Source organism: Anabrus simplex, chromosome 4 (genome assembly GCF_040414725.1).
Source record: "Anabrus simplex isolate iqAnaSimp1 chromosome 4, ASM4041472v1, whole genome shotgun sequence".
In the NCBI taxonomy this organism is placed as follows: domain Eukaryota; kingdom Metazoa; phylum Arthropoda; class Insecta; order Orthoptera; family Tettigoniidae; genus Anabrus; species Anabrus simplex.
The window spans coordinates 29448964-29463055 of record NC_090268.1 but is presented as its reverse complement, the minus strand read 5'-3'; positions in this window follow the sequence as shown (position 1 = coordinate 29463055).

Genomic DNA, 14092 nt, shown 5'->3' with positions numbered 1-14092 from the left:
CATGGCCACTTCTTCTTCTACTGCTGTGTCTCGACAAGTGAGAATAATATCCAAATAAAGTGGGGGCCCATGATAGGCAAGAAAAGAAAGACTCCCTGCATTGTTGCCAACTTAGCTTTTTCCCCACTAAATCTAGCATATTTAATCCAACGTGCCTCGTGTGTTAATTGAACAGAGCAACGAACAATATCACTCCCTACCAGGTGAGCAGTGCTATAAATATTTGTCTTATTTTTCAAATTTTTATAGTTCTCGTGTAGCTTTCTATAGCTTATTTTGGATGATAATCTAGCTTATTAAATGAAAATTGCGTTGGCAACGCTGACTCCCTGCGTCTAATGTAGTCGACTGGGAAAAGCTGTATAGAAAAGTTCTTCTAATAAAGACTGATGAAATTACTTGAAGAGTCTATGGCAGTAGAATGCATGCACATTTGTGCTGTTATGAAGTATTCTGCTGTTTCGTCCGAAAAATTGAAGTAACCAGCGGCGATGTTTATATCCAGCTGACCACCCAGCCACCGCAGTGTGGGCAGTACGCTGGGAAATAAATACCTCACAATCTGAGCGAGCAATCACCGAGGGCGTGAGTACCATCCCCTCTTAACACGAATGGTATTACGCCACTTTAGGAGAGTCTAATATAGTTCACTGAGAAGTGATGCAATTAAGGCAAGAGAAACACTTGGGGTGTGGCTTCAGTCACATGCTGAGCTTCGCATTCAGCAGGCCACAATTCTGAACTCTATAGAACCTAATTGCCTGTTTTGTAATTTAGTTCGTTACGTCACCCGTGAGTCCAGGCTTCTCTCAAACGACCATTCGTACATAAAAAAAATATTAATTATTCTAGTAAGTGAGGACATTTGGTCCCCCTCCCACCCAGTGCAACAGATCTACACTATTTTACGGAATTTTCAAAAGTATAAAACAAAAGAAATGCTGTTTTGCGAAAAATTTAGGATTATGTTGCGTAATTTTATTGTACACAGCTGATACAGCTGGTAAAGGCAAGTTCGAGGCAAAAGTCCGTTAACATTTGAAGAGGCAATACTTCAGGAAATATTGGAGGCGATTGATTTACAAGGGGTAGATATCTGACATGATGTGCAGTCTTTCATACTGATATCACATCTGAAAACCGTTTTGCTTTGCCACGTCAGATTTTGAAGATGCTATCAATGTTACATTTTTCATGGAACAGCATTCATCGAGAATTGTTTTCATAGTTTTTCGTTATTTTTCATGCAAAGCCGAATATTCTCATTTGATTTCCTTTTTTGTCAGGTACAGTGGACATTATGGAGTCCAGAAGTTGCATGAATACACCAGATCTGTTTTGCTACGTGTACGGCTGTGTAAAGGCGGAAGAAATTGTTTTGCACAAACATTTTGATGGTGTATGGCATGGATTGACAAGTTACACAACTGTTTGAAACAAATCAGGAGAGACCGAAATCATCTGCGCAACACTGGTTCGAACGTCTATGGCAGCGTTTGAAGGCAGTTGGCCGAGTGAAGACGCTTTCCTGTTTATACCTGAGTCCTGTTTAGTACGGCGTCAACCAAAAAAACGTAATAAAAAATTCTGGCGAGAGTTCATCTGAATTTATTGCGAGTTGCCTGAACTGTGGAAAGTGAAGTGCGAGGTGTATAAAAATAGCGAGGTACAGTATCTCAAAGTAAATTATTAAAACCAGAAACCAGAAGAATAACGGAATTTAGAAAAAAAAAAGTCAGTAATGAACTAATGATAAAATCTGCTCCCAATACTAACGAAAATGACGGTAATGGAGAAGGGTCGGAATGGAGAATCCAAGATCAGAACTAATAAACACGCAAGGTCAATTTAAGTATCAAACACGATCAATAGGTAGAAGAAGTTAAAAACAAAACGGCAGTTACAAATCTAAAAGCAACAAATCTTTTCAGGAAATATCCCATAACAAGTTGTACATCACTAAAATAAAATATTGATATTCACGGCACATATTTAATGGTTTTATCTGAAATTACTAAATGATCCAGCATAGTGTTTAACGTCGCACTAACTCCGATAGGCTTTTGACGATGAAAGTACTAGGAGTGGGAAGAACCAAGCCGTGGGCTTAATTAAGATACTGCCGCAGCACTTGCCTAGTGAGAAAATGGGGGGACCACAGAAAACCACCATCAGAGCTGACGACGGTAGGGTTCGAACCCACCATATTTCGAATGCTAGCTAACAGCTACGTTGCCAGACTGTGAAGCCAACTCGTTCCGTCCCGATATAAGAAATGCTACAAATGAATTAAATAGCCCACAAATTGGTGGCGATAAACATGTCTTGTGAGGGGTCCATGACTGTTTCTTAATTCAGTAGCTGAAGACTGATTTTACACATTGATAAATCTGCAGCACACAACACAGTATTATTTGTATTATAGAGGGTTATTTCAAACTTAGGCAGTCGTAGTGCAGAGCTTCTTCCTTCAGTAGGAGTACGGTAGTTATTTCTGAAAGAATGTCGGTTCCCAACCTGTTAAAATAATAACCATCCCTTGCTGCCACTCACAACAGTCAACAAAGCTTTTGAAGTAATTAGCCAGTTCTGAGATCCCAGCAGTCTGCGGAGATGCGATAACAATGACAGCCTACTTATCTAAACTCTAAATACTAAAGGTTCTAGCCTGTTTGTAAGTCTCGGCAATCAGTGTAGCTAAGTAGGCTTACGATGGACGGTTGAGTTGTAAATTATTTGGGCCTAGGAAGGAAATTATTTCTTAATATTGTGACGGTCAGCGTGTTTTGTTACTATAATTGGAATATGCAGTTCTTGTGTGTGTATTCGTACCATATAAGTGTATTACGTCGCTGCCGGGACAAAACCTCCTATGTGATAATATTTTTGGAGATATACTGACCCGCAGCACATACATTATGAAGAGCGAGAATGCCTTGACCATATTCACACAATATTGCACCTTAGATGACAGAACCTTACCGGCAAAAGTTCAAAGCTAAAATATTTCACATAGGAGGTTTTGTTCCGGCAGCGACGATTAGTTTAATTACTTCGGATTTGAAACCTAAATTATATTATCATTATTATTATTATTATTATTATTATTATTATTATTATTATTATTATTATCATCGTTGCATCGTGGTTGTTCATTGTAATAATTAGAGCCCGGATTTCCATGCAAATGCATGCTTTTAAATAAGCTGGTTACAATTCTCAAACTTCGCAAATATTCGTTTTATGGTTTAACGATTCCAAATAACCGTTCTTTTCCGTGCATGTTTGCATGAATTGGCCGTTTTAGGACAAAATTCATACGCAATGCATATTTTGAAGATTTTGGATTTAATAGCGAATGTTTGGACGTTTAATATTGCATAATATGACTTTTCTTGTGACTTTGGCGCACATATAATGCTAACTTGCATGATAGTGCCTTTTAGGAATGTTGGTTTGCAGAATTTGGGGCCTTTTTTCCACGTTATACAGAATGTCTATTACTGAGAAACTGAGAGAATGTATTCCTGGCATCCTACATAACAACCAAAATTAGTACATAATCCAATTAACCAAACGCGTTCTTATCTGCTGCTTGAGTGAACATTGACGTAAGCCGGAAGGCCCCACGTCGATCTTTGTAATTCTTGGGACTAAATTGTCCCAGTTATACATTGTTATAAATCGAACCATAAATTGTGCATTACTCATTGACGGCTCATTCTTTCGTCTGTATTAGACGAACAAAATAAAACTTGTATCGCATTTCTGTGACGCCGCGTTACTGAGCTAGCAGCTGGTTTTGCACAGAACCCTCTTCCGTTCTTATCCTGGATTTTCCTACCGAGAACTGTCACTCGTCACTTTGTTATCGCAGCAGGCAATCAATGCCAGTTATTGAGGATATACAAATGTGTCTGCCATCATTCCACGGAGAAGTTTAACTGCGGCAGCTAGATAGAAGTTGAAAAAAGTGATCCGTTCAAATCCTGATTTTGATTCGTCAAGCTTATATAAGACGTATTGTAGTGAAAATGTAAAAGACGTACAATTTGACCTCACTTTTTGTGACGTAGAACTTCTGTGCTTAAGGATATGCTGACAGATAAACGGACGAGCTTAAATCAAGGCAATTTGGAGAAATGAGTTCTACAAATGTTTCAAAAGGAAGTGAATTTTGATTGTGCATATTTCCAGTTTATCGTGCATGTTTTGCTATATGATAGTGCATGAATGCATGCATATTTTGAGATTTGATAGTGCATGGAAATCCGGGCTCTAGTAATAATATACAACCCTGTACTACGAAATAAACTTGTAACTTTCCTTATCAAGAAACGAGGGGCCCATTTTCAATTATTGCGGCGGGCGGGGTTCTTCTTAGCGCCCTAGTGAGCACACAGTATCATTTCTCATTGAAGGTAATAGAAAATCTCTTTGTCCTGGTGTTGAACTAGGCCTGGTACCGTTGATCGTTCTCGGGTGTGCAGCGTGTTCCCTCGACGCGCGTGATCCATCAGCTGACTTAACAACTACTCCTTGATTACCGCAACTTGGCCGGCGTAATGATGATGAATTCGCGGTATCCTCACTACAAGCTCGGTTAGATTGCACGCAATTACTCTGGCCAGTCGTTATTGATACGTCCATTGAATGACCATTTGTCGACATTTCTCTCTTGTTGGATGCAAAACATCTTTAACTGTAACTGGTAGATTTTTGTAACACTGATAAATACTTCGATATGACACGTTTAGCAATATTTCTCTCTAGGAACTTGTTTATATTAAAATGAATTATTACTGAACTGCAGAAGTAGTGGTGATTGGTTGTTAGAAGCGTGGGGGGGGGGCACAAAAATGTATAGAAAACCAAAAGTACCCGCGTTTACTGGCTATAGTACGGCGGGGGAGGGGGGATGATATATTAATTGAAAAAATTAGCTACAGAATGGTAAGATTTTTTAATGTTGTCTGAGATGTAAAGGTTAAGTCTACCAAATTTAGTGCGAAAATAAGAGTACTATACAATAAAACTTTTACCAAAGATACAGTAAGTACACATATATTGCAGTTAAAAAGAAGTACGTTGTGATTATACAGTTCAGAAGTCATTTGGTAACATACACTAGATAGAACTACACAGACACATTTATTGAGTGAGACTGGGAGACTGACGAATGCGCGTGGCAAGAGATATAATTATTATTCCTCATTGTCCAAGACCTTGGCAAAATATATACCCCCACTACCCTTCCTCACAGCGCATACTACACTCTGCTGCGCTGTGCGAATCGGTTATCCGCAACGAATGACATTTTGTGTGTGTTACTATTAAGTACTTGTCTTAATAATTACAGAAAGAAAAAGGAAGGAATTAGCTGAAAAACAATAGGGATTGTACAAGTTATTTTTTTTATAATTTCAAGTATCAGACAATGTTTAATAACTCAGGTTCTTCAGACTCTGGAAACTTTAAAAAGTCAGGTGGCTAAAATGGAATACAGATTTATTTATTTCTCCACAAAGTCGCCGCTACTGAACTGTGGTATCTGTTTTGACAGATAATTTTGCTTTCATTTTGTTCCTATAAATTTGCAGATTTTCGTCATATCACTGTCTCACTATTCTATTTTTCAAATAATAATAATAATAATAATAATAATAATAATAATAATAATAATAATAATAATAATAATAATAATATGTTATCCAGTAACAGACAGAAAGCGATTGTATCCATTGAAAAACTCCATGAAATTGCATCCAGAACAGGACTTCAGATCTCATACCAGGAAACTCACTACATGGAAGGATCTCTTCGGTACCTAGATGGACAATCAATGAAAACTCAATATGGCAAAATATCCCAAGTGTCTGAATTCAAATACCTGGAAGAAGTCATCCAGCCTTCAGGACTGAATCGTGAAGAAAGCATCTCTAGACTACAGAGAACGTACAGACTCACTTGGAACAGATATAATAAAAATTCCACATCGCGAAATGCAAAATTAAGGCATTGTAACACTTTAATCAAGCCTGAAGCACTATATGAATCTGAGACACTGATCTTTGGGGAAGATCATTAAGGATGTAGAAAAGCAAGATAGAAAAGTCTTAAAGAAAATGTTTGAACCAATCTGTACAGGGGGAATCTGGATGATAAGGATACCTCATGAACTGCAGGCCTACCAACACTCAGAGAAAATTTCAGACACATTTAGGAGAAGACGTTTGAGATGTTATGGACATATTCTCAGAAAAACTTTGTCCTATCAATGAAACCAAAAAACAATTGGCTGCTCGAAGCTGGAAAAGATATCCAGGATATAGGCATCACACATGACATTGTGTTAAACAGATCTAAGTTCAGAAAATTAGTCGACAATCACCGCTTTACACATCATCCAAGCACTACCACCAACAAAACCTGGTCAGGAGATCGCAAGAAATGATGATGATGATGATGATGATGATGATGATGCTTGTTGTTTAAGGAGGCCTAACAACTAAGGTCATCGGCCCCCGCAAGAAAAGCCACAGCGAGAAGATGAAGAGATTTTGAAGGCAACGGCATCAGCTAAATAAGATCACTCGCGCTCGTTAGTCTGGCAAGATTCTAGGAGAAGCCTTCCTCGCGAACAGTCGAGAATTTCTTCGGAAGACGCGGAGGAAAGTTCTCAGCGAAATGTAAAGAATTTCACCTGATTTTCTGGACAGAGCATAAGCCCTAAATGCCTATAACACGCCAATGGAGAGGCCTGCTACAGGTCTGTCGAATTGACACCTACAGGTGATCACCGCGTCTGTGATGACAGGACCCTACCTCTGACCATTATTCTAATATTGCAGACGGGAGACACGCCCGGTCCTCAAGGCAGAGGAATTAACCAATAAAAGGTAACATCCCTGACCGGGCAGGAAATCGAACTCGGCGTCCCTTAGGCTGAAAGCCAGCACTTTAAACACTTAGCCATGGAGCCGGACAAATAATTAATATCAGGATAAGAAGACATAGATTATATAGGCTATTACTTAAAGGACCAGCTTCCCCCCCCCCCCCCCTTTTTTACACTGGTAACATTAAAGCCGTTATCTCTCTATTCGTGTCGTAAAGAGGCGATTGAAAGGCTCTCATTTTCATCTCTCCTGTTCGGTCAACGTTTGTTCTCTTCCGACCCACACTCTATTAGATTTGTTGACTAGTTCGATCATGGCTCAGTCCGGTGGTCTTTGAAGGTGCTCAAACATGCGTCGGTAGATGCAGAGTGGGTCTCGTCCCTTAAGTGGCCACGGCTAGTCCGTGGTCCAACAGCTCTGTACTCTGACCGGCCAACCGAGCAGAGGAGAGATAGCCACGGCTCTACCGTGGCTCTACGTCTCTGCATTCGGGAGACGGGTCAGGGCTGGACCTCACGGCTGACTCCAACCGTCCGCTGTCCTGAGGATGGTTTTCCATGGTTTTCCATTCTCCCCCACTAAGCTGAATGCCTGGACAGTTCGTAGTATAGGCCACGGCCGACAACCTCCTGACCTTCCCGCACATCTACTTCACCGTAGCAAATCTCCCGGCCTAAGAGACGGGGTAACCGTCTAGGAGGCCCGCCTCCCCCTTCAGGGGAGGAATGAAAACGTTTAGTACTAGCAGTAGTCAAATATGCCAGCCCCGTATTGGTAGATTTACTGGCACATAAATGAACTCCTGTGGGACAAGAATCCGGCACAAAGGCGTCTCTGAAACTGTAAAAATGTGGGATGTAAATCCAGAAATAAATTTTTTTAATTTTTTATTAGAATTTGTACGCTTCCTCCGAACGATGATTTAAAATTTCTCAATAATTTATGCAAAGTTACGTATCTCCTTCCACACGTTTAATAGGGCATGCTAAACTGGTAGTTTTCTCCGGAAGCATGTGGCAGCAATGTGAAGTCCGATAAAGATGAAGAAAATACAGAATGATGATGATCTTCGAATGTGCAGTACGGTACAGTTCCTATCTGAAGGTGTGCGAAATAGCCTTTGCTTCTCAGTTTCTCGGACCACTAGCGTGGCACTGCGACTGATGACTCACGAAACCCGTTGTTCACATCTCCCGTATTATCTGCTGTATCGAGAAAAATAGAAAAGACTCTCTTGTCCTTCCTGTAAATCCACCTTGAAGTGACCCGGAAGTGTCATAGGATTAGGACTAAAAACCCGATTTTCGTAATTATCTCCGGTATTATCCGTTGCACAATAAATTTTTAAATATTTATATCCCATAAAATATAGAAAATTGATTTTCTACAGCTTTTGTTAAATAAAACGTTTCGGCAGACCTAATATTAACGGGGATATTCAATAATAGCAGTTGTGATCTTCCTACAATTACTCCATGCGATAATCTTGAAGTCTAATGTACATGATAGCAGAGTCCTGAATGGGTAGAATCCGAATACGGAGTTTGGTTGAAGTCTCTCCAGCCATTTTCCAGTTTTAGAAGCACAGGCAGATTGACACCAGTACAAAAAAATGTAACTTGAAATGAGTTTCAGCTAACATTTCTGAAATAATAAAGCTTATAGGCCTACACGCCACCCTTACGGTTCTTTTTTCGGTTCGTTTTACCAACTAGGGAGTACGGGGCTCGCCTTGACTCTTGGGTATGGTTTCTTGCTTTTTCTTGGCCCAGCATGCTTTCATTTTTTGGCTGTGTGCCTGCTTCCTTCCATCCGTCTACTTAGGTCTGGAGAGTCCCTGTACTCTTTTTGCTTGTGAGGGACAGTCGGTACTGAGATCGGTTCTCCGTGGTCTCTAGTGGGATCTGCAGTACCTCTAGGTCTGATTTTACTGAGGTCTTGGAAACCTTCTCCCTACTTGTCACTGTGAGGATTCTGTTAGTGAGCCTGCAGGATTTCAGGCGGGTTATCTGCCCGTAGGTCAGTTGCCTCTTCCTGATGTGCGTAGAGCTCATTGTTGTGCATGGTCCTGTAGGTTCTTATATTCCTCTCCAACGGGTCAAGATCGTCCTCTCTTTAAGTTCTAGTTTCCTGAGCGGACACTTGCAATTCATCAAGAAGCAGTCGGAGGAGTAGAGTACAGAGGCTCTTACTACTGAGTTGTAGTGCTTCAGCTTTAGGTTCTTGGAGAGGTTCTTGGAAGTATAGATGATTTTACAGGAAAGATATGCCTTCTTTAACTTAGTGCACCTGGTGTCTATAGCCAAAGTTTCGCGCTTGTGTGCTGAGATCCGTTCTCCTAATTATATGGCTGCAGGAATTTTACCTACCAGTGGGATTGTAGAAAGAGCGTGTTTTATATTAGTGATTTATTTATTTATTTATTTATTTATTTATTTATTTATTTATTTATTTATTTATTTATTTATTTAATACATACGATATAAAAACAACGGTTGCTATTACACTTCAGAAAGAAGTTGAAATAAGAAAGTCAAAGTGGAACATTTCATATATTTTACACCGTGTACTAAATATGTTCTCACTTTGCTTTGCCACTGAACTGGGATCCAATTTTTCAATGAGCACCTGCTTTCATTGATACCGTTCGAACAATAGGACTGCGGCCAATGAATTCCTGATGGTATGTTATTGTCAAAACACACAATACAGGGAATAGGGTTACCGGACATTGAATAACATTCTCCGCAGTTTCCACGTGACTGTTTCATTACCACCAGCTGTAATTAAAGAGAGCTTTTGTGAAGTGAAAAGGCCTACTTCACACTCAATTACATTGTAGACTCATACCGCACTCACTCCATCACATTGTGCATTAATGATGGCCTGCATTCAGGGCTGACTGGTTTCCTTTCACACAGTCCACTTTCCTTTAAAGTGGTGAATACACTAGTGAGAACCCATAATATCTAGGATAATTTAAAAGATGTAAAGGGAGGTGCACTAATACCCGGAATCTGCTAATGTTAAAGTGCACCAAATGCATAGAAATGGAAAAGCTAAGGTAGCAAAAGCCTCTGGATAGTTTACTAAACGTAAAACCATTAAAACTACCAAGCGATTATTATTTCCAGACCGAACGAGTCAGCCGTGTGGTTAGGGCGCGCAGCTGTGACCTTGCATTCGGGGGATAGTGGGTTCGAACCCCACTGTCGGCAGCCCTGAAGATGTTTCTCCGGTGTTTCCCCATTTTCACACCAGGCAAATGCTGGGGCTGTACCTCAGTTCCCACTCCTAGTCCTTTCCAATCCCACTGTCGCCCTATCTGTGTCGATGCGACGTAAAGCCAATTGTAAAAAAGTCGAAAATGTTAGCCAAAATTGACGTAGGAGAACAGTAACGATTATTGCCTATGGTAATATAACTTAAGAGGCGTGATGGTCGACTGGTGGCACTGTCGTTGCCTTCTCACTAACGCAGTAGCTATTTACATCCTTGTCAGTGCAAACGTAATTTCTGAAATGAACTATTACGTCCCTATGGTTCGATTCAATGTAAAACTGCAGGTCCTGTAACTATGATCACAATATCAGAAAACACGTACACTTTGCATTATCCCCTCTCACCCCGGGACTTTCAGTTTTAAGAGAGTAATACGGGGCTCCTAGCAGAGTCCGATATAGCTTTCACTTTAGCCTGGCTCCTCGCTTTCGTGTTTCCTATCTGACTGCCCTTGGTCAACTCTTATTCCTTTTCAGACGCTCACGGTTTAGACAGAGGTGCTCAGCTGGGCGCCCGTTGAGGCTGGCCCTGTGTGGCCGGACTGGCGTGACGTAAATGCGGGCCGCTTACGTAGCAAGCATACGTCACAGTGAAGCGAGAGAACGAACACACTTGGCAGGTAAGGGAAGAAGTGTCGTTCCATTGTGACTACGAAGCTCTCCTCGCACTACTGAGCGAAAGATTCGGATACAGTATTGAAAATAAACAGATATATAAAACGTTATGACCGCAAAAATCGACCTTTTCAACATATTCAGGTTTGATTTATACTCCGCTTGATATTTTGATTATATCACATTTATATTTCACAGAAAAATGATTTTTTTAATTGTTGTCTTCCAATTTACAGAGATACAGGGTTTAAGTGTACAAGCTATGATTTACAATTTGTTGGAAAGAATGACAGTATTCCCATTAAAAATGTAAAATTCCTGTTATTCATTCAGCAAAACGTAATATACAGGTTCTACTGCTTGATTCTGCACAGTGCCATTGTGTTATGTCACTATCCCTGTTCACTGAATATCTGAAAATAGTATTTAAAATTTATCAGGGCTCCGATGATAACAGCTAGCCTCTAAATGGCGAGGGAGTTTCATGATGAGTGAATACGTATTTCTTAAAGTACAACAACAACAATAATGTAAAGGCGTCTACCAAATAGATATACAATATGCCTGCAAATGCATAACCTAACTTATGTTATTCCCGGTAAGCTTTATTGGATTGTTGGTGAGTTTATCAGATAATTTAAACCCAAGCAACCACATGTCATACCTTATCCACCTTAACTCCGTATTATATTATAAATGTTTCTAAAGCACCTCTTAAAATATGATACTGAAAACTGTAATTTATATCTTGATTTCCAGAGTTATGTAGTTGTCTCAGAGAGGATCTGTTAATCAAGCGGTTACTATGCCATAAAGTTAGCAAATTGAAATCGGCCCGCCGCTCACACTGACTCAGCGTTCGCTAGATGAGTCAGTTCTGCGAAATTGCATACTCTGGTGATGGTGGTAGTGATATTGTTATAACAAGTAGGCAACTATCCTCTATATAACACTAATCAGAAAGATGCGACACCTCGAAAAATGAAGGTATCGGCCAAACGAAGACATGGGCCACGAAGGGCGTAAAGATGAGCGACTCCTTAGGCATCGATACCCAATACCTTCGGGCTCGGAAAAGAAGAACACTTGACCACAAGAGGAGCCTGCCACAAGTAAATAGAAGCATGCCAGTACTCAGCTAACGACCCAATGGTCGCTAACCCACACTCCCAATTTGAGAGACCTTGTGGGTTCATTTAGTCACCTCTTACGACACGCAGAAGATACCTTGGGTGTTATTCAACCGCTCGCACCCACAGGGTGATTAGTGGAAGGAAATTGGGGGTCTGAATGGTCATTGTCGAGCTCTTCGGTTCAGAGGGGTCCGGGTTCGATTCCCAGGCGGGCCGGGGATTTTAACCGTGTACGGTTAATTCCTCTGACTCGGGAACTGCGTGTTCGTGTTTGTCATAATACTGTCTTCCTCGTGCACACACAACATATCACAGGAGCACTCAATCGTGAAAGACAGAGTAGGGATTTTATATATAGATTATTATTATTATTATTATTATTATTATTATTATTATTATTATTATTATTATTATTATTATTATTATTATTATTTACGAAGACTGCCTTTGCTGGCGAGGTGTATTGTTTATAGTGCACTATATAATCTGGCATGTGCTAGAATACATTTTGTTACCTTCATTGACCTGTCTGAGTTTCATCCTTGGCTTTCACAATATGAAAGTGGCCGAGGCGTGAGCGATGTTAGTAATACCATTCCTTATACAACCAGTCCCTGTTATGAATGGTATGAAAATATTGCTCATAGGGTCGGTTGCTGCATGCATTTCAGTGGGCTTGATAAGGAAAGCAATCCGAAACTACCTCACTCCCCATTTCCCTCGATTGCTTCTTTAGTGACCCCTAGGCTGTCTACGGCAGCTGTTGGCGGAGCTGTGGAGGATCAAACCGGCCTTCGGGCTGAATACCCAACATACATTTATCAGGAAATATTCCTCGAAACTGACAACGCAATTCGCCATCATCGCTTCCTCGTCCATCCAAGCCGCGGTGGCACGTAGATATTAGTTTAACACCTGCATGGGCGGTGTGTAGTTCAATGATGTTAGAGATATTGTAGGAGACTATATATCGCACAATACGTCTTCTGTTAAGTATCGTCACGACATCTCAAAAGAATAACTGTCGTTTCCATTTGATGAAAAATACAGAGTAAACGTTATTCTGTGTTGCTGCAAAAGAGACATTTCGTCACGAGGTGTGTCTGTGTAAAATTGTGCCAGGTAACAAACTCTCAAAGAATACAGAGACACCCAGTTTTGAATAACGGTACCCCAGAGATATTCGCCGTAAGAAATGTCTGCTTTATGAAAGATTAAAACGACATTTAGGTAAATGTGACGTGACATGTGGCTGTTCATGTCTTCGTGCTCAGTGGTACGTCTCATAACTGTTAGTGATTATTATTATTATTATTATTATTATTATTATTATTATTATTATTATTATTATTATTCTTTCGAATGGGCCACCAGAGGACCACGTGCCAATTTCAACTCCTTCTTCTTTGTTCTTTCCTTTTCTTCTAGTACGCTTTCATCTGTTCACTATGTTTCTTCTTTCTGTCTTCAGACCACTTTAAACCAGTCTTTTTTACTTTCCTACCTTGGAATCCTTCTATTTTCAATACTTTTTCCCAAAAGCCTTCTCTATTATTTATTTCTTCTGTTGTTATATTGTTTTTTTCTAAATCCTTTCTTACTTCATTGACCCAGCTTGTCGTTGATTTCTTATCCCACAAATATCTGAACATCTTACTGGTTAATCTACTATCTTGCATTCGATATAAATGTCCAAAAACATAAGTCTCCTTTTCCTCATTACATCTGATATATTTTCTATTTTTTGATATATTTCAGCATTACTTCGTAATTTCCAACCTTCTGCTGTGTTTTGTGGGCCTAATATTTTCCTCATGATTCGCCTTTCTAGTGTTTCCAGTTTATCTAAATTATAGTTTAATGCCAGACATTCGCTTGCATATAGGCATTCTGGCTTCACTACTGTGTTGTAATGCCTTATTTTTGCATTTTTGGATAGGTATCTTTTATTGTAGATATCTTTGGTGACACCATAAGCTCTCTCCATTTTATGTACCCTCACCTTTACTGCAGATTTTTCTAAACCATTTTCTTGGATTATTTCCCATAGAATTTGAATTTTTTTACCCTCTCTATTTGGCCAATATTATTATTATTTATTTATTTATTTATTTATTTATTTATTTATTTATTTATTTATTTATTTATTTATTTATTTATTTAT